Source organism: Ochotona princeps, chromosome 19 (genome assembly GCF_030435755.1).
Source record: "Ochotona princeps isolate mOchPri1 chromosome 19, mOchPri1.hap1, whole genome shotgun sequence".
NCBI lineage: Eukaryota > Metazoa > Chordata > Mammalia > Lagomorpha > Ochotonidae > Ochotona > Ochotona princeps.
In genome coordinates, this window is record NC_080850.1 from 41,509,310 (window position 1) to 41,531,709 (window position 22,400).

At 43.4% G+C, this 22,400-nt stretch overlaps 1 long non-coding RNA gene across 1 annotated transcript in view; it reads left to right on the forward strand.

The window, feature by feature from the left end:
• The first annotated feature begins 7,692 nt into the window (after positions 1–7,692).
• The window catches only part of LOC131482624 (uncharacterized), a 171,026-nt gene continuing 156,318 nt past the window's right edge, over positions 7,693–22,400 (forward strand). The window contains exon 1 of the long non-coding RNA XR_009247170.1: positions 7,693–7,756. This is a non-coding gene — a long non-coding RNA (uncharacterized LOC131482624). The remainder of the gene's footprint in view (positions 7,757–22,400) is intronic.

Sequence of the window (22,400 nt, forward strand, 5' to 3'; positions counted from 1 at the left end):
TGTGGGTTGCAGTTTCTATACTCACTGAGCAAGAATCTCAATGTGACTTCATGGGTACACCTGCTAGAGAATTCATTTTGGTGGAAAGGGCAGAATTTTCAGATGGCTTATAAGTAAAGATTTTTCTGAGTTCCAGTGAAAGCTGCTTTTACCATGCTGAAATCCATTTTATACCACATTGAAACTAGCAGCATGCCTTTATCCTAACTCCATTTTGTGATAACGGATAACACACACACACACACACACACACACACACACATCAGGATCTTGAACGGATGCTTTTAAATTGTTGGATTTTCTTTAAGTGGTGATTTTTGAGCATGTAGAGTCATGTTCAAAGGTCTATACTCCATTCCATTAGACTCTCCTATACCTAGGAATGCTAATTAAATTTCCTAGTGGGGAGTGATTGCTATAATTATGTTTTAGGGCAGTAGTTATTAATAGTTTTGCTGAACTGGAAATGTTTCAAAACTACCACGGGGTGGAGAATGCGGGCATGTTTACTTTGGATGAGACTCAGAGAAATTAAGGTCTGTTGGTATCAGATTAATGTGGCAAATTAACTGGCCATGTTCAAGGCAGCCACAATCTCTATATGACAGCAAGCATAATTTGTAAACCAATCAATACAGCAAGTCAAACCACTCATGTTTTTCTAACCATTATGAGCATTAGTATTCATTTTATGCTTATACTCATCTATGTCATTCATATTATTTGTTGAGTACATATGTAGCATTATTGCCTACATATAAAAAAGAAAGATACTGAAGTTAAGTGTTTTTCTTTTCTATAGTGGCCAGAATTGAATTGTCTTGCCTTTTCAACATGGTGGTTAAGTACTCTATAGTTGTATGTAAAAGGGGTAACTGGGGATGGATGACTGGCACGGAGATTAGAAGGCTTAGGCTATTTCCCATCCCATAGGAGAGGACCTGGGAACAAGTCCCAGCTCTGCCTCTGATTCCAACTTTCTGTTCATTCATTCCCTGGGCAGCAGTAGCTGATGGCTCAAATGCTTGCATCCTGTCCCCCATGTGGTCTACCTGGCTTGAGTTCTAGACCCTTGGTTTTGCACTGGTCCAGCCCTGGCCTTGGTGGGCATTTCAGATGTAACTCAGTTCAAATAAATAGATCAACAAATGTAATGTATATGTGTATACTCCCCCCAAGTGTTATATTTGTTCTATTTCTCTTTAGTTGGGCAGGAACCAAATCGAGACTCAAGTGAGTGATGAAATTAGTTCACATATGAGTAAACAGGCATGAGTTCCAACCTGTCTCCTGTCAGATCTGAGCCAACACAGGCCTGCTAATTGTTCTGAAAAGTCTTAGATGAGACCCAGCACCAAAACACTGTATGTTCTCCCAGGTCCAATGAGAGAAGCATAGAAGGAAGGAGGCTGCCTCCAATGTGGCCACAGTCTTCCTGAGTGATCACTGATGTAAGACTTGAGGGAAGCCGGTTCAAATCTGGGTGAAGATCTAAGTCCGCAGTGACACTCGTCCTGATCTAAAGGAACTGATTGATGATTTTCCAATGGCAGGAATCAAGGCTGCTTTTGACCCGTCTAAGCGAGCAATCAAAGGGCAGCCATTATGCATTTGTCATGTGGCATGGACTTTTTTCATGAGAATTGAAATGAATGTAACTGTCGAGGAGGGGGAGGGGCAGTATAAAAATGAGACTCCCCGGGCTCCTGGGATCAGTCCAGCTGTATGTGCTGCAGACTGATCTTCACTGAACTGGTACAGGAAAATGAAGGCCAGAAAGAACTTTGTTTTTACCAAACAAATTTGAAAAATCTTGCTGTGATGTGTAAGTTAAGTAACGCTATTTTTTGTGTTTCATTCTGGATGTTTGAAATGTACGTATTCTTCAAAAATTATGCAAAACTGATGCTCTGAGGAAACACAATAACAACCACAGTGAATGTGGAGAGCTTTAATTAAGCAACTGCATAAAACCTTGATGACACTTGATGTGAAAGTAATACAGTTTTTATTGAGGTGTACTAAATGATTCAGGTAGCTGGCAAGTGGGTTACCGCAAGCTGTTAGAACAGGGGTTTTATGGGCTCTTGTGTGTATTTGGAGACCAGCAGCACAACCCTGCTTCCCCAAGGCAATTTTCATTTTAGAAAACAAAACATACAAAATTAGGTTTCTGGTATAGATCCCAGAAACCTGTCTAAAATAGGAATAGACCATGGGTAGAAAGCTGAGCTTGTCTTTTCAGAATTCCTTTTCCTATTTCCAGGCAACAAGAATCAATCAGGTCCTTTGGAAAGGCACGAAAATACAAATGTGCATCTTTTAATACATGAAAGCTATCATTAACTACACGGCTGCATGGCATTCCTGGAGTTCTGGCTTTTGCTTGCAGAGGGTGATTATTTTCTCATTAATTGCACCTCATTTGCAATGAAGATGCCCGTTTTTAACATCCGGATGTATCCATTCCTTCCCGTTATGAGAAGCAAGCAATACAGTGGCAGTAACTCCTGATTATAAAAGCAGGCTCTTTCAGGTTTGTAAATGTGATGTTTTTATTTTATCCCTTTGTTTATACTCAGATTAAAACATGATCCCCCATGGCTGAGCCTGTAATTGAATAGAGTGTTCTGAGGTTGCCACAGGCAAAGGAGCCATGCTCGAGTGACTTTGGAACAGAGTCAACACCTGAGGAGTAGATTTTCGCCTTGATCTTTCACCACAGTCTTGAATTTTTTAGGTCATGTTGAGGAGACAGAATGAAAGCGACATTTTTAATGGGCAAAGAGATGGAGCTAGACACGACCCTGCCAGATGCAGGAAAGAGGCCTTTCAGCATTACTTAAGGGATTTGGGGTCCGGGGACATTTTTTCATAGAGTTAATTTCACTTCAATTTGCTTACCTTTCCATTGTGGATCATCAGATTGCAAGTACAATCTGTTTCTCTGTCTGTTTCGTCCCTGTGAAGTCTCGGCATCATTTAGAACCAGGGCAGAGCAGCTCCCGTGGACTTGGCATGCAAGTCACAGTGTCCACATTGGGTTCTAGAAGAGCCCTGGTCTCCAGGCTGCAGTTCTCAGCTGCCCCTGCGTATGCTGCTGCTGCAAAGGAGAACTTGCTGTTGTAATCATGCCCTGTTTCCAGGAGGCTGTGTTTAAAGCACTGCTTGACATATCTCATTTCTTTAGGGAGTTTGCATTTGTATTGCAGGAGAGCAGAAGCAATAGAAGAGAGAGATTTTTTTTCCCCCGCTCAATATTTAGTATTAAGAATAATACATGGAATCATTGCCAGAAGTCAGAACACTTCTGAGCCTGAGGCATTGTATGTACTTTAGTTTGTAGGATACAAAACTAAATATAAGCCAACATGGTAGGTACAGTGAATATAAAATAGGGTTTTCCAAGTACATGATTTTTAAAAATATTTTGTGTTGACACTTAAGGTGAACACCAGTTATGCTAAACATCACAAATAGATGTATCATTTTTTCCCTTTCCATCATTATTACGTATTATTTCTAGCACCTTTTCAAATACAAGGTTTTTAAAAAGTAGAGCACTATTGGCAATGTCTTTATTAGCATTTAGGCTAGTCACCATTAGGCTTCATTCAAGGGAAATGTGAAATATTTCAAACAGATGAACAACTCAACATTATATTTGTGTTATCTTCTACTCCCTGGAACATTTGTAAGCAAGATGGCAAGAAACACACACACACATACACACACACACATACACACGCATATATGTATTTAGAGGGGAAGAGAGAGAGAGTTCCCAACCAATATTGTACAAAATTAACACCAGGAAAGAACTGTCTAGACACAATCATAGTCTGTATAGTTTTTTTTAATTTATTATTTTTATTGGAAAGGCAGATTTACAGAGAGAAGGAGAGACAAAGATCTTCCATCTGCTGGTTCACTCCCCGAATAAGCACAATGACTGGAGCCAGGAGCCAGGACTCCTTCCGCGTCTCCCATGTGGGTACAGAGTCCAAGGCCTTGGATCACCTTCAGCTTCTTTCCCAGACCATAAGTTGGGAGCTGGGTGGGAAATGGAGCAACTGGGACACGAACTGGTGCCCATATGGGATGCCAGCCTTGTAGTCAAAACAATTAGCCAATTCAGGCCATCATGCCTGCCCTATGTTGTAATTTTTAAAGCTAGGTTGTTTTGAGAGGACATTATTTCTCAAAAATAAAAAAGAGGAAGCCTGTGGTATTAGCACCCCTGAGATATGAAGTGAATATGCATTAATGGAAGATAGCCTGGGTAGAATTCATTGACAGGCTGAAGAGCAAGGATTCCACCCTTTTCATATATATATATATTTTTTTTTTTTTGAAATCATACATATCTATGATACCAAGGCAAATCATATATATATATGATACCAAGGCAGTTTTTGAGCAGGTACAAGTGTGTTTCATCATCTCTCTCTCTCTGTCTCTCTCTCTCAACTCTCTAACTCTGTTTTTCTGGGTATTCAGAAACAGAAAATGTTTCTAAATGAAAATTGGTTCTCAGGGTGGTTGTAAACCAACAATCATCAACAGTATGGTTACTGATAAGAGTCTGCCAGATTCTCCGGGGTGTGGGTGGGGCAGCTGAAGAGCCCAGAGGTGTCCCCCCTTGCTTGAGCCTCAAATGCCAGTTCTGCGTCACCACATTCTGGCCTTTTTCCTGGGCACCTGTTCACTCTGGGACTCTCACGGAGTCTTCAGACCTGGTCTGCAGAGAAAACCTCCTAAAGAAGATATGATTGTTCCTGTCTATCCTTTCTTTAGGAATCTGGAAAGTAGGCAGGCTAAGACTTTTTAAACTCAGCTTCAGTTTTCCTGTTCATGGTGGTTAGAAGGATACACAGCAGGAACAGACCAAAGTAAGCACACATTTCAGCACTTGGAGACTACTTCCAACTTCTGCAAATCAGCTTGGCAGAGGCCCCTTGCTGATGGCTTACACTCCAGATCAGCCTTGATTCAGGACCACAGATGAAGACTGGACCTATGTTGTTTCCAGTCAGCTTCATTCAGGAAAAGGTCCCTGCAAAGCTAGCAGGTACGAGTGTGAGTGGGCATCCAGACAAACCGCACATCAGCCTAGTCTCATGTGAGTGTTTCTCTCGGGCCTTCTATGCTACAGGCTCGGGGTCACGGCAGGGCATTTTCTCATCATGAAAGCTCTAAAAATTCTCAAACAGAAGCTACACACTGAATTTTAATCCTAGGATCACTTGCTTCTGTGTGGATGGGTTATTCAGTCTTATTCTAGGTACCCTGTGTAATTAGGGATATTTATAACTCCCTAGTAATTATTTGGTGAAAATTTGCAAAGTTAAGAACTTGAAAACTGCTGATAGCATCATACTGTTCTCCGGACAAAGATTCATCTCTGAACCAAATGGTGTTTGGCCTGCACTGGTGGGAAGGGGACTGGCTCATGTGAAGTGCTTACATCTTAGTTACTTTGGAACGTGGCTATATTTGGACAGAGTCTTCAGAGAGGCAGTTCAATTAAACATAGGTCATTTATATGGATGAGGTGCCTGACTCACAGGAAATTAGGCCACTTCCACGGGAGGAGGACCACATAAAGACACTGAGATCAGAGAGAGATTCTGAAGCTTGAAGCCAAGGTGAGGGACCTCAGGGGGCCTCACTCTTTTTCCTTCCTTAATTCATCTTTTCAGTGTGAAGCAATCTTTCTGACCTCCCACTTTGCCATGGCATTTACTGTGTCCCAACCTGTCTTCTGTTATTTAGTTTTACGTGTCGTCTTTATCATTACAGTAAGTTTATTATCAATATATATATCTTTCAATATTCTTTCATGGAGTCTTGACCAACACACAGTGCTTGCTCCCTTGTCTGGGTTAACTTGCTATGGCTGCTGTAGCAAACTCATCATTAGATTTCAAACACAGAAACTTTGTATCGAGTGTCTTGTAGAGGACTCTCTTGAAAAACTATAGGATCTGTTGACAGTGGATGCTCCTGAGCTATGGGAAACAGCACGTGGAAGTTAAGCAGCGTGCTCCCCTCGCAGAGGGAATGGGTTATCCAGGAGTCCCGAGAGCTGCCACTGCTCATTTGCTCACATTCTGCACGTGTCACACATTTACGTAGCCCAGCTGGCTCTACTGCTATTGACAACACCTGAACTTGGTAATGCATCTTGCGCTGATGATTTCTGCTGGCTTTTATCCTTCCGAACTCAGAGGAGGAATCCCTGGCGTAGAAAAAGACTTTTTTCCAACCCTGACTTTTGTGCAAATCCCTCAAAGGGAGAACAGCATATGGTAGGCCTGGCCTTCCATCCTAGAAGTCGCTAATACAATCATATTTCTTTGCTACTCAGGGACCTCATGAGAATACCAGCGAGAGAAAGTTTGAGTGGAAAATATATGTTGTATGCACATTTTGCAATGCACTCTGTGTGTGCGCGTGCGCGCTGTGACACAGTTTTTCGAAAGTTGCTTTTAAAAAGATCAAGAATGTTTTCTCTTTTTAAACAAATTTGGGTATCCCGAGGCCATAACCTACCTTTTGCCTGACTCAAACCAAAAGCTCACTCACTTTTTCACGTGCAAACCATTGTTACCTCTCTCCTTTTAAAAGCACCACCGGTGTCTGAGATCCCAATCAGAGGCCCTATTTAGTGCGGGCAACCAGGCCGGCCCTGTAAACATTATCTGCTCTGAGCGCTCGGTCGTGAGAGCAGTGCCTGCTTTGGGGCTACTCCTGGACGGCAGCCCCAGCTACAGGTGTGGCCTGTCCACTGCAGCCTGGTCACAGCCATGCTGTCAGCTTCGCAGTGACAAGCTGCGAAGCACGGCAGGAAGAAATGGAGGAGTAGGAGCATGCCCAAAGTGACTTCGATGGGCAAACTCCAAATGAGCCGAAGGGTGGCGTTGCCTAAATCGTGGCGGTATCAAATGCGGCGAAAAGCGTGAAGCTTGCGTGTGTCTAACAACGAAAGTTCCACACCTCGCTTTCCACGGATCCCCGTAGGTCCAGCCGCACCCTGCCAAGCAGGTAACTGGGGCTCTGTGATGATTCCCTGCTCCATTCCTTGTTCAATGCTGGGACAGTCTGCCCAGTGTCCTCCCGTACATCCCAAGAACCTTGATGAATTGTGGCAGATCTTACGCCCACAAGTGTCACTGGCTGACTTGGAGAGCCTGGCATGGGCAAAGAGGACAAGGAGACCCAGTGTGCTGGTCCATGAATCCAGGCACTGAAGGCTGCTGGTTCTGCTGGGCCTGACGAGCGGCCGGTGGGCTTGCTGTGGTCGACTCCAGGAGCTTTGGGGAATGAAAGACTTTGTGTCTTTTTTCTTCTTTTTTTAATGCTCAAATTCTAATCATTTTTAAGTACTTGAACTCCTTTCATGAACACAGACCATAAACCAGCTTCTGAAAGAGATTTTTTTGGAACAAAGGTTTTTGTTACATTTTTGTCCCCTGCATGCTTTGTTTTCTCCCAGCTTGAATTAATTACAGCTGGCTCTCACCACTACAGTGATTTTTATCTAGCATTCTTTTAAAAAAAAAAGTGTGTATGGGGAGTAGCTGCCAGATGATCTTGGTGTCCCCCTAACCCGTGGCTAGAAAAGACAGAGGCATCAGCTCGAAGAGGCCAGCACCCCTTCTTGTGCTTACTGGAACTTTGGTTTGCATTTCAGAAGCCCTTCTGGAAGGATTCCTGTGGCTGACCCGGGAGTGGTGGTGAATTTCTCCATCAAGTGAGTATTGATGAGCTGCAAAGTTCAGTGAACAGGAAAATTCCGCGCCTTTTATTGCCCATGTGACAGGTTACTTTATTACCATGCCTTTCACAGCAATTTAACAGTTACCCTGGAAACGGATTCAGTGAGGTAATGGGATCACAGGCAGAGGCGGGCTGCGGGCTCCGAGCAGCCATCTGCTGGCTGCTGCTTCCAGCCTGTGCATCCGGAGGGGCCCTGGCAGCCACGGGGGCCTGCCTGGCGGCGAGCAGGTGAAACCCCAAGGCCTGCCCTCTTTCGCCGCACTCTGGTGATTTGTCTTTGTAATTCGATTGAAATCATAATAGGGATTTGTTTCTGATTAATTAACTAACCTTTTGGTAAAAAGATTAGATAACGAAATTGCTGTCTATTCAGAGATAATGAGATTTTTATTACTCTGTCAAAAGGAAAAAAACAGCTGGTCGTCAAGAGGGGAGAAAAGATGGCCGTGTGTGTCTCAGATGTGTGTCCTCAGCAGTGGAGGGTATGCTGCTGTGGCTGGGGACTTCCAGGGCGTGGCCCACTCTGAAGAAGAGCTTTTCCAAGGGGCTTTCCGGAGGGTGTTTTTTTGTTGGAAAGTGTCTGCTCATGGGAGAAGCCGGCTGGGCGTGTGGGGAGCCACCTGTACCTGTGGGTGTGTTGCTGGGTGTGTGAGAAGCAAGCAGTCAAAGCTTTAGAATGACACATAGAGGTGGCTGCTCTCCTCTGCACCACAACTCGCCTTCCGCATGTGCCTGCTGGCAGGAGTCGGACCTGGGCACGGGTCAGGCGACATCATGCCAGTAGAGCGGGCTGGGAGGGTCACCTTTGATGGTCCCAGGTAGGCTGCCTTAGGAGGTGAATGGTTGGAACTGGCTGAAGATGAGGGAAGGGGCGCTTCCCGGAAGCTTGGCTGCTGGATGCATAGCTGAAGGGTTTTGCTTTGTCTCCAGGCGTCACAGAACAATGCTTAGGGGGACCTCATGTTCTCAGTCCTCTGTAGGGGGCTGCCTAGGGAGAAAGCCCTGCCCTTGAGTGAGGAGATATGCTGCTGTGTGTGCCAGTCAGGTAGACCTGGAAGTACAACTTCACACAGCCACAGTTCTGTGTGAATTTCTAAAACCCAAGTGCCTCTCCTGCCTCCTGCCCTCTGAGATGCTTTGCAGCCTAGGGACAGAGGGAAGCGCAGTCGGCAAGCAAGGAGCTACCTGATGTGTGTTACTGTCTGAGAGGTGATGAGGCGCTGAGGTTTCTCTCAGCCTCCCGTGACCTGGGCTGCCTTGGTTAGGATCTGTGGATGTGGATATGAATGGATTCCAAGTTCTGAAAGTGCAAGTTTCTGATCCACATGTCATATGACTTGCAGAGAAGTTGCAGTAGACCTCCCCTATCCCCGCCCCCCAAAATGGGTAGAGAAACTGCCCTGGGCTGAGGTCCCCTATCCTGAAATGCCGCTCCCCTCCACCTGCAAGCACCAGCTAACAGACTCCATTTCTGATAACAGATGCTTGACAAAGGGAAGTAAGACATTAAAAGAAGGCTGCCTCTGGGGGTGGCGATTCTCCGAGTTTATTGCCAATAGCTTTTCACAGGAACTTGATCTCCTTGGCTCACTCCCAAGCAATAGGGGAAGGAACAGGCTGGGGGGGGGGGGCCTTTGTCTCCCAGCTCCCCATGAAATACAGGGTTAATATTAACAATTCTTATTAAAATTAGCCAACTGTATTCTTCCCCCGAAAAATCATTTAATAAGTATAGTTTTCCCTTTGGCAGACAATGACATCTGCAGCTCCACACTTTCAAGAAATGACTATACTTAACAAAAACATGACTTCATTTTCATGGTATTTCTTTTGTGCCTAGGAGCAGGCCTGTAATTGTTCGCTTCAATTACAACATTACTATTTTAAACTGAAACCCATTTTATCTGCATGCCAGCTTTTTATTTGTTTTACCAACTATATCTGTTTCCATTACTGCAAGGCTGATGGTTTGTCTCAAGAGGAAATCAAATCCATTAATTCAGAAATTTCAAGCCCCACTAGCTCTGCCATAAGCAGCATTTCTTATGCTAATAGCAACTGCGCTGAGACTGAAAGGAACTGACAAGGCCCTGTTTTGTATCATAACTTAAGCATTTATGGAAGAAGGCAAACCTAATAGTACTAGGAAACTGTAAGTGTTATTACATGTAATTCACTTTCCTGAGATCGGGACAGGGCTCTGGTGTGTGTAGCCATGGTTTCCATCAGCCTGCCACCAGCACACGGAGGCTCACCTGTATTTTCCTTCTTAGCACACATATTGTTACACAACAGATCTATCTACTATGAAACAAGTGTTGGGTGTGTGTGTGCTTTCTCAGCTTTATACTCCAAACGCGCGTGCGCACACACACACACACCCCTACACTTCAAAAGACTTTTGTCAGTGCAGAAAAAAAATTCATCTGTATTCTGGAGGCATCAGAAACGTTAGCCCTGGAATACCACTCGACAGAGGCAATCCTGGCCCCTTCTGTTTCATTTTTAATACTGTCTGTTTGGGTTCTGTCACATGGCTTGTGTTCAATTAGATAGCTTGACTTGATAAAATCTGACTGTGACCCAGAAAAAAAAAGGTAAAGGAGGCTGCTTCTGCTGGTTGCACAAGCTTTTGCAGGCATCATGACCTGTTTATGTCAGTGGCAAAGTTTAAGAGATTGCTATCACAGAACCTCATCATCTTTAGCCATCTGAAAATTACAGAAAGTCCTCAAGGACCCGGGCCCTCTTTTGTCACCGCAGAGCTGTTCAGTGCTGTAAATCAGTGCTCAATGGGAGCTGCTACGCACCAGCCGTCACCACTAAGCCCTGGAGAAGTAGGCAAGGCTTTTAGGAACTGGTGAACCATGAAGTTGACCTGTTTAGGGTTTTGTTGTAGGCGATTAAATCCAGGATGGCCGGTTTAAGATGATTGTGCTTTGTTTTTGCCCCTGGCCTGGTTAAGCAACCCTACCCCAATCTCTTTATTTCCCAGAGTTAAAAGAAAAGGAACAACCTGCTGTTAAGGGAGTTGTACCTTCACAAAACCATTTAATGAGACCAACTAATGCTCAAGCAACTTGACACTCATTTTGCAGCTAAGAAAAGATGTACTAACTGTACATCTCACTCTGCTTTTGTTGGCGTGGGCACCATGATTCTTCTCTCCAAAAACACACTCTAAATCTTTTGTAAACATGCATTATTTGGTTAACACATTGTAAATGGATCCCAGTTGTGCTGCACAAGCGCTCTTCACTATTATGTAAACAATTATTCACAGAAAAGCTCGCTTTACATGGCAAATGAATATATTTTAGCTGTAATGTTGCTTTCAGACCTGCCCAGTAGTATAAATCTGGTCATTTGTTTCTTTGCACTCTGCCTATTACCAACCCGTTAGAAATGTGCTGATTATTTGCACAAGCCTTTCACTCTGCAGGCACAGTTAAATTGCTGTTTTATTTTTCCTGTGTTTGATGAGTGTTAACAAGAGCACCATTCGAGGAAACCCAAACCAAACACAGCTCTTTAATTGGGGTTGGGGGTACTTGGGAAAAGCCACCTGGTGGGTAATTCTACTGTTTCATGTTGGAAAAGTTCATCCAGCTCCCAGAGGACTTATGACAAGATCGATTAAAGGGAGTTGACACAAATTCATTGTCTTGCTCACCCAACCTAGATAGCTTAAAATGGGGGTACTTTGCATTCTTCAATTAGGGCAAGAGTACTTGGTGCAGGATATAATTCCAAAATCTCCCTTTTGTGAGTCCTGGCGTTGCCTAGCAGCTCCTCACAGGGTCTAGGCTCGATCTATTGAGCATGTGACTTCGCTGCTTTGAAGTGCGGGCCCAATGGCTCATCTCGGCCTCATCCCGCTGCTTCCCCTGCAACAACGAGCGACTTGTGCTTCAAGTTTTCTTCCCTTTTACAGTAGAGTGCTCATCTTCAAAGGTTGGGAGGTAAATAGTGTGACCCGAGCTTGCCTTCTTGGTGCAAACCAATGCAAGAGCTCCAGCTTTCTCTCTAGCTCATTTGATCAAGCTTTGACCTTGATAGTGCTGCCCCCGGATCAATTGCAGGATAAGAGAAAAGTCCTTTGCTAGCCTAGGATTGTGACACACCAAGGTTGGGCAATGTGATCATTGCTATTCCTAGAAAAACAAAATGCCTCAGATGTATGCAAGATCAAATTCTACCTGTTACTTTGCAGTGCTAAGACAGAGTAGTCAAAAACACGAGAGATCTGGTAGCTACAAGGATGAAGCTCCTTGTTTTGGTATAGAGTGCTACACAGGAATTTGTACTTTCATATGGCCAACTGGTGGAATTAATACAGAATAGGTCGGCTGACTTCGGTGACTGTTCTCTCTAGCTTAAATGATTATTCCACCACTGATTCTTACCATAGACACAGTACACTTTTGCTCCATAAATTTCAACTTGTGTGATAGGCCTGCTGCTACAGTGCTCAGAATTCGTGATACCACCTTCTTCCTGACAAGCTCCGTAATAAATTCAATGTAGTTGAGACTCCTGTGCACACCAGTGCATACCTGGGCAAGGAAGATGGGAGACTTTCTTGGTGCCTCTGAAACGGCCTCTTCTGGACATGGTAACGAGTTGCCATTTATGACAAATTGGAATCATGAAGCTTGAGCATAAAAAGTCCATTTGAGAATGAGGATTAGCAGCTTTGTTACAATGGAAAATACAGGCTTTATTCAATGCTTCTGCTGTGCTAGACACTGTTTGCTAAATATGAAACAGTTCTGTTCCTGAAGCCTTTTCTCTTACCCGCTTTGAATCTTCCATTGGGCAGTTGGGAATATTTAAAATTACATCTATTTAAAAGAGAAAAGCAGTGGCAATTTTTAAAAATGCAGTTTTTATAATCATGATATTTGGGTCATTTGAAAATGTTAGTCTAACCTTAACTACTATCACTATTTCTTGTATCAGCTTTCTTGTTCATTCACTCTCTATTCATCCAGTGCTGACAATAACAGCACATTTCTCTGCTCGCTGCTTGACTGTTTCCTTGGGCCACTTGTGACCTATTCCAAGTGTACTGGGATGAGTTGATTTATCGACTCTGGCTCCAGCAGCATGATGACCAGGAGTGCCTTTGCTAAGAAAGAAGGTACCACTGATTCAGCTGAACTGTGGAGGATGTTGATAACAATGTTGGAGTTAGAAAGTGTAGAACTCTTTGGTGTGGCCTATTAAGGATGAGCAAGTGTTGTTACCATTTTGGCTATTTAGACAAGGAAGGACTGGGTTAGATGAATTCCTATCCAGTTAAAACTTTGGTGTTTATTATTATAAGCAGTCGCTGAAGAACCTGGCAGAGGTCATATGACTTCGTACCTTAGCATAGAGTATGAGTTGAGAGACTGACGCGGTGCAACTGTCCGTTAGCCAGCTTGATCTGGCTGGAAACGATTGTCCTGAGCAGATGGACGCTTCGATCTTGGAGGACAAAATCTAAAGAATGTGAAATGGTTATGTAGGCTGTCGATAGGCTGTATAATTACCTTCTAAACGTGCAAGGGAAGAAATTGGCCTGTCTCAGCCTTAGTCTGCACCCCTAGCACAGTGCCTCTTACTTAGTAAGCCTCCTGTACAGGTTTGTGATGTAAGAATGAGGGCTGCTTGAGGCTTGATTCTTTGAGCAGTGGAGCGAGAGTGATGCCAGCATCAGCACGGCCGGTGTCTGTGTGCAGGAGAATTTGCACTGCTATGCAGAGGATGTCCTGCTTGTGGGATCACTTCAGCCTCGACTAAATGAAGTGGCAGCAGCGTCATTGTAACTGCAAAGTGGAGGTTTCCCTTCCATATATTTAAAATCATATACTGAAGTGATGTGAGTTAAGCCACCATGTCAGATCAGAGGACAGTTTGTGTCTACAAACAGGACATGATCTCAGCTTTGAGGTGAGGCTTTCTCCTGAAAATCACACTCTATGGCTAGGTATTAAGGATGTGGGTTTTCTCTCAAGTCAGCAAAAAAACCTGTAGCTGCATCTTCTGCTTTTCCCTTGGCCTGTTGATTTTGAGGCCTTTGATCTCATTTAAACCATGTATAATAGGAAGGAAACAAGTAATTACTCACACATTGTATTATGGCATGCTTTTTAAAGATTTTTTAAAAATTTTGTATTAAGAGCAGTGAAATTATCTTGCAGAAGGAAATTGAACATGCCATTGTTTCAAATGCTGACGTCAAACTCCTAGAAGCAACCCTGCCAGGATGGAGTGGCTACTTGGGGGTGGAGGAACGGGGTGTAAGCGGAAGCCAGGGCTGTATCGCCCAGTGGGAAGGGCATGCCTGGCTGTGTGATCTGTGCTTAGATCAGATCAGAAAGGCCTGCTCTGAACACAGAACAGGTGCTGGTTGTCTGCTAGGGAGATCGTTAACCCAGGAAGACTGCCTGCTTCCTCTAGCATCGACTTTTCTTTACAAAACAAAAAATGGAAATTGGAGGTTGATAATAAAACTGAAGCTAAGGGCCTGATGTGACCTCATTAAGTTTGATTTCCGAAAGCATTTACCTCGTTTAGTTTTTCTCCCTGCATTGTTTTAATTGGATCCCTGTAAAACTTCCTTAAATGCCACAGTAGTTGCTATGAACGGAAGGGTGGAAGAACTAAACATGGTCTCCTGTTCTGGGAATGCTGGTGAGGTTGGAGGGGGTCCTCTCCTCTGCCGTAATGGACAGCAGGGACCAGCAGCAAATGACTGAGAAGTGACTATGCCTCCCTGTTCTTTGTTAGGTAACATGCTGCCATTTGTGTCAGAGGAATCTTTAATGTTTCAGATGACATGGAAGCTAATTACCCTGATTGACTCATCACACAAATATACATGTATCAAAACATTACAGTATGCCCCATAGGTACAGCCAATTATTAGATGTCAATCCCCAAAATGTTTAAATGCAGTAATAATTTGTTTCTCCTTGTTTCTGTGGGTCAGGTGGTGGAAGGGTTTGGTTGGGCTGTTCTGACGGGTGCTCTTGCGTGAAGTTGCAGAAGTTTGGCTCTATTTGGATGGTTTGTTTCCAAGATGGTTCAGCTACATGGTGGGTGGTAGGAGGCTCAGCTTCCCATCCCAAAGGCTTTTCCACATAGCTGCCAGAGCTGTCTCATGACATGGTGCAAATGATGCAGCAAGTCCCTTTGCAAGCTGGGACTGCTTTCATGACCCGGCTTTAGAAAACCTAAGATTGTCCTCAGAAATTGTGACTTCTTGTAGAGGGCCACACGAGGCACTGGGTACCACTGCCTGGGAGGCCACCAGGACTCGGCCTAAGTGAGGAAAATCCCCCTGCTGAGTCGAGTTGTTGTCGTCATCATCGGGTCAGAACTGACTTGGGTTGTTCATCAGTTGCAGTTGACATCTCTTTTACAGAGCAGAACGGATCCTTAACTTTCTAGAACATGGTTTTCAGGAAGTGTTAGGTTGTGTGCTCCTTGTAGGCTTTAGACTACCTCATGTTCCCCAGCTAGGAGTTTGATTGCCCTGGAGCAGAGGTCTAGAGAAAGCTGCCACTATGTTCGCTGTCAAGTCTAACATGTCCACAGATGCTGGAGCATGTGCCCTGGCATCTGCAAGCTCTAACTGACCTGTGAATCCTTGCCTCTTCCTCATCTGCCTCTAGGAGAGCCAGGAAGATGAGCACAATGTCCCATCACCTTCCCCTCCCTGAAGATTCCAGTTGCTGAGAAAGAAGCAGAAAATCCCAAGTCCTGATCTAATTCATAAGCATTCCTTTGACAACATCCCTTAGAAAGAGTAAATGGGTAGTTGGACACATGACATGCCAGGAGGGTCATACTTCCCGATGACATGTGGTTAATTAATATGCAGGAAACAGCCAAGCTCATCAGCTTACTGAAATGGCCACACAAGGATTCTAACTCCTGCCTTTTGCAGCCAAGTTCATGAGGTTGGGCTTAGTTGTTGCATGGGGACATCCCACAAAGCCGAAAAAGAGCTATCATTTCTTGTTCCTATAAACAAATAATGAATTAACTGGAAATTTGTATGCTAACGCCAGTAATTACAATCTAAATTCCCCTAGGCAATGTTCTGTTTGCCCAGTTTCAAGTCCTTCATCCTCTCTTTCAAGATATTGTTGAATCCAAAATTTATCTTTCTTTTCTTTAGTTCAAATTAGTGAGACTTGACTTAATGCAAAAGCAAACATGGGTTAGATTTCCCAGAGATGTGAATTCTATAGCCCTCTCAAAGGAAGCCTCCTGAAGCAAATTCCTTTTCCCCTTTCCCTCTATTTCCCTCCCCCCACTCCCACAGAAGGTTTTAGGCATCACATTGCAAATCCTAGCCACTACTGCTTTCCCTCTGTTTGGCAGGTATTTGGAGGTTTAAAATTTACTTAGAGTCCATAGTGAGATTACCTGATGCCTTGAGTCTGTTTTTCCCTCTTGCCCAAGGCCTTCCTGGTGTTAATTAGGTGTAAGGAGGGACACCAAATTATTCTTTGGGCAAGCAGCATTCACTTTCTGCCGATGAAGTGTGCTGGTGCAATGATGACGTAATTATGCCCTTCAGTGCTAAAATGCTATATTTTAGGGAACCTCCAGTGCACCATGTACGTTTGAATCTTTGCCATAGAACTACAAGGTGTGTGGGTGGGGAGGCAGGAAACTTGAGTTGTATTGTTTGCTTATTGTCCTTTTTCTTGGGAAGACTGGCCACTCTAAGAAAAAAAACCACCACCTGCCTGGCTCTTGGCAGCTTTATTTTTCCGCATCTCTCAAAAGGTGGGGATGCCTGACTCATCCTAGCAGTATTTGCACGTCGCCCTGCGCTCCTATGCACTGGTGTCACATAGAATGATTTTTTTGTTTATCAACAACCAAGATGGTTGATTGGGCCTTTCTGAAGAATCTTGGTGCTGCCTGTTAGCTGGCCCTGTCATTGCACACCATGGCAGCAATGGATACATTTGTGGAGAAGTCTTCAACCCTAGGTTGAAAAAATGTATCAGACTTCTAGAATACAAAAAAGTGTTTTGAACTGAGGAAAGCAGTGATTTGTGCAGGATCAAGGACAAAGTAAACAAAACTGTTTCCTATCTATTCGTGCCTTGCTACATTTCCTGGAGATATGCACAGCGAGACAGAGCTACGGAAACTGTGCTCTGTAAGGAATGGAAGGAAAAATGGCCTTGGCAGAAGCAGAGCCAAGTGAGAGCAACACTCTCTCCAGATGAAAGTGTTCTGGGTGGGAGTAGCAAATAAACACTCCTGTTAGCACAGGCTCTTCGTCACAGCCGAAGAACCAGACTATTTTGATAGGTGGAGAGTGAGGCTATAAAAATGTTGACAACTAAGTTTTGACTTTGGAGATGAGGCACAGTAGCAAAATAAAAATCAGATACTCACTTTTTAAAAATGTATCTGATTTGAGTGAATACAGTGTTTCATCATAACCTGTTGAGTAGCATAGACCATTCATCTCCGTTATCTTCATTTTGAAGTTGCTTGGAGGTGGCTTCCCTGTTAAATAGGCGTTGGATGGGCATTGAGGGGGTAGATATGAAGGATAATGTGCTAAGGAAATCATAGGAATGAAATGAAATAACTCCACAGATAATGTTGTGCTGATAACACGGGATGTTGAGCAGTGACCCACAGCACTGTCATCTTCATGAATCTGCAGGGTTTTCAAAAAGGAAAGACAACACAAAATACTCTGTCATCTTGGGATGATCAGTGAGACCAATAGCACCTTTGAGCTGCATAAAATACTAGACAGTTGTAATGTGTTTATCTTTAAAGCACTGTATAATTTTCAGAATGGTCTTATGTCTGTGTTACCCAAGTTTTGGTGTAACATTAGGAAGTAACTAAAGTTACATATTAGCTTCAGATAACTAGACTAAAACTGATCTAATGACAGTAATAGGTCTAGATTATAGTTCAATTGATGATTCATTTTGTGGACTTACTGTTCTCCTCTCTGAATCTCCAATGAAGAGGAGTGAGACTCCCTTGCTGAAATCTCAATAGTTAATTTTCCATCTTTTTAGATATATTTATTTTTATTGGATACGCAGAGGAGAGACAAAGGTCATATCTTCCATTCACTACCTCCCCAAACGGCTACAATGGTTGGAGATAAGCTGATCCAGAATCAGGAATTTCTTCAGGGTCTCCCATGCGGATGCAAGGTCCCAAGGCTTTGGGCCGTCCTCGACTGCTTTCCCAGGCCACAAGCAGGGAGCTGGATGGGAAGTGGAGCAGCCAGGACATAAACTGCTGCCCACATGGGATCCTCTCACTTGCAAGGAGAAGACTGGCCAACTCCTCATGACAGGCCTTATTTTTCCATTACTTGCAGGCATAGTAAGAAATCCTATCAAGGCTGATCCATGAGTATTTAGAAACGTTTCGGCCAAACCTGACCAATTTGGAGAATCTGGAGGGATGGTACTTACAAGGATGCCAGGATCTGATAACTCTGAATCAAGACTGAGAAACTGGGCATACACTGTGTTTTCTTCTGTTGTGTTAGCTTTTTTGTTGTTCCCACTAGTATAAAAAACATTTTAGTGTGTGTAAACTTCTGTCGTTTTTGTCATGGAAAGGGGTGGTTGAGGAGAATAAATGTCTTAGCCACCACTGGTATCTATTCACTGTTAGTATTCTAATATTTCTACAGATACCATGCAGGTCAGGTGATTGTATTCAAGGAGGTAATGCAAAAGATGACTAAAAATGTTATTTTCTGCATTTCTAGGGTCTGTGTACATGTGCGTTAGTCTTTTCAGAAGCAGGTGGATTGTAATAGTAAAAATAAATGATATATTTTGGAATACTGAAAGTTAAAATTCCACAATCATGCTGTTCATATTACCATATTTCAGTTTTTCTCACTTGAAATTGCTCATTATCAAGTTATTAGTGTTTTAGTGATTTTTAATTCATTTATATTGTTACCTCTGAAACATTTACCTTCATTCCTACTAAACTGTATTCTCTGGAAATCATTGTATTTTCAACTGAAAGGCAGAGTGCTGGAAGCAGAGTGACACATAGAGATACAGAGATGTTCCTTTCATTGATTCACTCTCCAAATTGTGCCAAGAGCCAACCTTGGGCCACTTGAGCTATAGTCAAATCTCCCACAAGAGTGGGACTCCCACAAGAGTCCAAGCATTTGGGTCTTCTGACCTTAAGTCTGGGAACTGGATCAGAAGCAGGGTAGCCATGACTGGAATTGGCACACTGATATGGGATGCCACCACCACAGGCAGTCACTTAAGTCACTGTGCTACAACACGGGAGCCTCTGTTTTCTGTCACTTACTGTTACGCTTCTTTGGTTTGCCTTTCCTGGTTATTATTTTGTTCGTTACATTTTATTGGATCCTTATTTTCCTCCAAATAGTTACAGAAGTCTAACTTTACTTGTGTTTTCCTAAGAAGTAACAAAACATTATTAACAAGAGGTTTTGGGTACATCATCAGAACAACAAATAGGAATCAGTAACTGTTCCAGTCAGCTTGGCTTTTAAAGAACAGTCAATCTTGGTGGTTTAACACACAAAAAAACTTGTTTCATGTCTTCTGTGAAGGTTGCAGGTCAACAGTGGTTCCTCTGTGTGATTATCGACATTCCAGAAGGTAGATTGAAGAAGCAGTATGTTATGACATGCCTTTTTTCTACATTAGGACATGATAGTTTCTGGCAAACGGAACACTAAAAGCTAAAACGCCTATGGCTCTTAAAACTTCTAATTGGATACGGCATGTTTCATGTTTTTCCACTGCCCATGAGCAAAGCAGGTCCCTTGGCCAACCCAATAGCAAGGGGGTTGAGACTGTTGCTCTCCCATGAAATAGTGCTTGAGATCACAAGTACATAGTTGGAATTGATGGTACAATTTTGTATTGTGACTCCAGCTTGTTGCTCTGACAAAATCAGCATCCCTTAACTATGAGGGATGCTATTAAGAACAAAACTTCGGGTTGTGAATGTTTTACTACTCTTTTGGTTTTGTCATCAGGTTGCCTAGAATTTGCAAGAGGTTTACCCAAACATTCGACTCTCTTGTTATGCATGCAATTAGTCTGCCCTTGCTGTGTGTGTCCAGGATCCTGTCAAGTCTGTCTTGGGACATTCCCACCTATTCTAAAGATCGCCTGTGTTTCTTGCTTAGATGGGGTTTTACTCTTAAATGTAGTTAGGTATTGCTTTACTCTGTTTTGGTTCTTGTGTTTCTGGTGCTCCATCTTCACTGATGACAAATGAGATCTCCTCCAGTTGGAGTAAATATTACTGTCCCCTAAGTAAGGGTTATAATTACTCTTTCCAGCTTCTCTAGTTGTAGTGAGTGACCAGAGAAGGGCCCCCTTGAATGGAACTGTGCATGTATCACACAGCTGGTCATCCTTCTGGAAACCTAGGAGCTTACTTCTTCCTAGAGGTGGCTATCACATCTCAAAAAGGTTGTTTTGATCTTTGTACTTTTTCTCTCCACAAAGCCCAGTTTGGTAAATTCTCCATGAGAAAATTGCCATAGCATTTAAGTGATGCTTCTCCCAGCTCAACAATAGTGAGGTCTGATCAAGTGAATCCCAATCCTTTAATAGTGAAAACTGATTTGAGAGCTCTTGCAGGTCGTAGGTCGGTGGCTTCTGCTCAGAGGTGATGGCAGGTGCAGCTAAGGTCAAGGTGAGACTTGTGTGGGGAGTGGTGTTCTAGCTTCAGGCACAGAATTGAAGCAGAGAGAGAGAGTAGACATTGAGGTTATCAAGAAGGATGCCCAGGTTCTCCACCACGCCCAGGCTTCTCTGATCCTGACCTATGGTTACAATTGCTGTCTTTCAGTGATAGCATCAGATAGATCTCTTTGATCTACGCTGGTCATAGGTTAATCCCCTGTAGGTATGGACTGTGACAGCCCAGTTATCTGGTTTTTGTTTCATTTCATTAAAGCCTGTTCATTATGGCTGCGTCACTTCTTTTTATATTGCAGTTTTCTCATGTATAAAATGAAATGATGCCTGAGATTCCTACACACCCTATAATCCTGTGGTTCTATGATTGTTATCAGCAAGACATTTTTCCTAAGTGGGATATAATTAGAGGCCCTGGTGACTTAAAAGAGCAAACTAAGAATACAATTTCAACAGGCAGATTTGAAGGAAACCAAGGTAATTGTAAGTGGTTCTTTGATTCTTATTCTCCCATTTCATCCAGAAGTATTCTTTGCCTTTTATAGGCGCCAGCCTTGCCTTTCTTTTCATCTTGTGATACTATGATTGCGTTTGGCCATGCTTCCTCTATTAGCCATTTCTCCATCCCTTAAAACCAAGCTTGCCTGGACTTGTGGGGGTATTGGGTTAGAACCCCCACTTTTGGTGCCAGCAGTCCATACAAGTGATGAGTTGAGTTTTGGCCACTGTGTTTCTAACAAATCTGACTCCCTGCTAATGTGTCTGGGAAGGTGCTAGGAGATGGCCCTAGTGTTTGACCTCTGTCATCATATGGGAGACTGGGATGACGTTCCTAGTCCCTGACTTGAGCTTGGCTCAGCCTGAGCTGTTGTGGCTATTTGGAGAGTGAACAGATAGGTAGAGGATCTCTAATAATTCTGCCTTTCAAACAAATATGTAAATAAATAAAAAAAGAGCTCATTTCAGGTGATCAGAACACTTGATGCTCCCACCTTAGGTGACCTCTTGTGTCCCCTGGGGGCCATGTCATATTAATCCATCCTCTGAGAAAAAATCACAGGCCACCATGAATTAACACACTACCTATAAACTATATTAAACTCGCTATAATTTGAACAAAAACTGACTGCATTGTCTCTGAACTGAGATCCTTTCTGAGATCCATCACACTGAGCATTTTGTTTTTAAATCCATACCTTCCCCTTTATGACATTGGAAGAGGTTTTTTTTTTTTTTGTCTTTTTTTTTAATAATCTTAATTAGTTGATTAGGGTCCAAAGGGTCAAGGGCTACAGAAAAGTGGGTAATACCGTTGTTCCCACACTGATATCATTTTTTTTGCACTGTATCTGGGGTCAGAGGAGAAACAGAGGGAGAAGCCCCACCCAGCCTCCCACCCATCCCAAGTCCCTGATGTTAGGCAGGCTCTGAGGGTCCTGCTCAAGCAGTTTTGATAATTAAACAGTTCTGAATTGCTGCCAATCTCGCCACTCCAATCACAATGAAACCTATTCAGAATCCACTGGCTGACATAGTCTCTTCATGGTTGGGGTTCTGAGATCAGCAGTTCAGCTGGAGGGATCTCCAAAGAAACTTTATCTGAGATGATCCCAAACCTGATTCTTGCCATCACACTGAGCATTTTAAAGGCCTGCAGAGGATATCTGGTAATAGGATGTAGTATCCATCTCCATCAGCGTTGGACAACAGCTCGTCAAAACAGATGCCCAACACAGGTGGACCCTAGGGCTCGGCAACTTCGCTGTGCTACAGGGGCACCCACTTGTTAATAGGGAAAAGCTTGTGAGTAACTTGAAGTTTCATGAGAGCTGATCAGTAAATGGTGATGGATACAAGCACCAGGGTGCTATTTATCGTTAACATGAATGAACCAACATATTATGA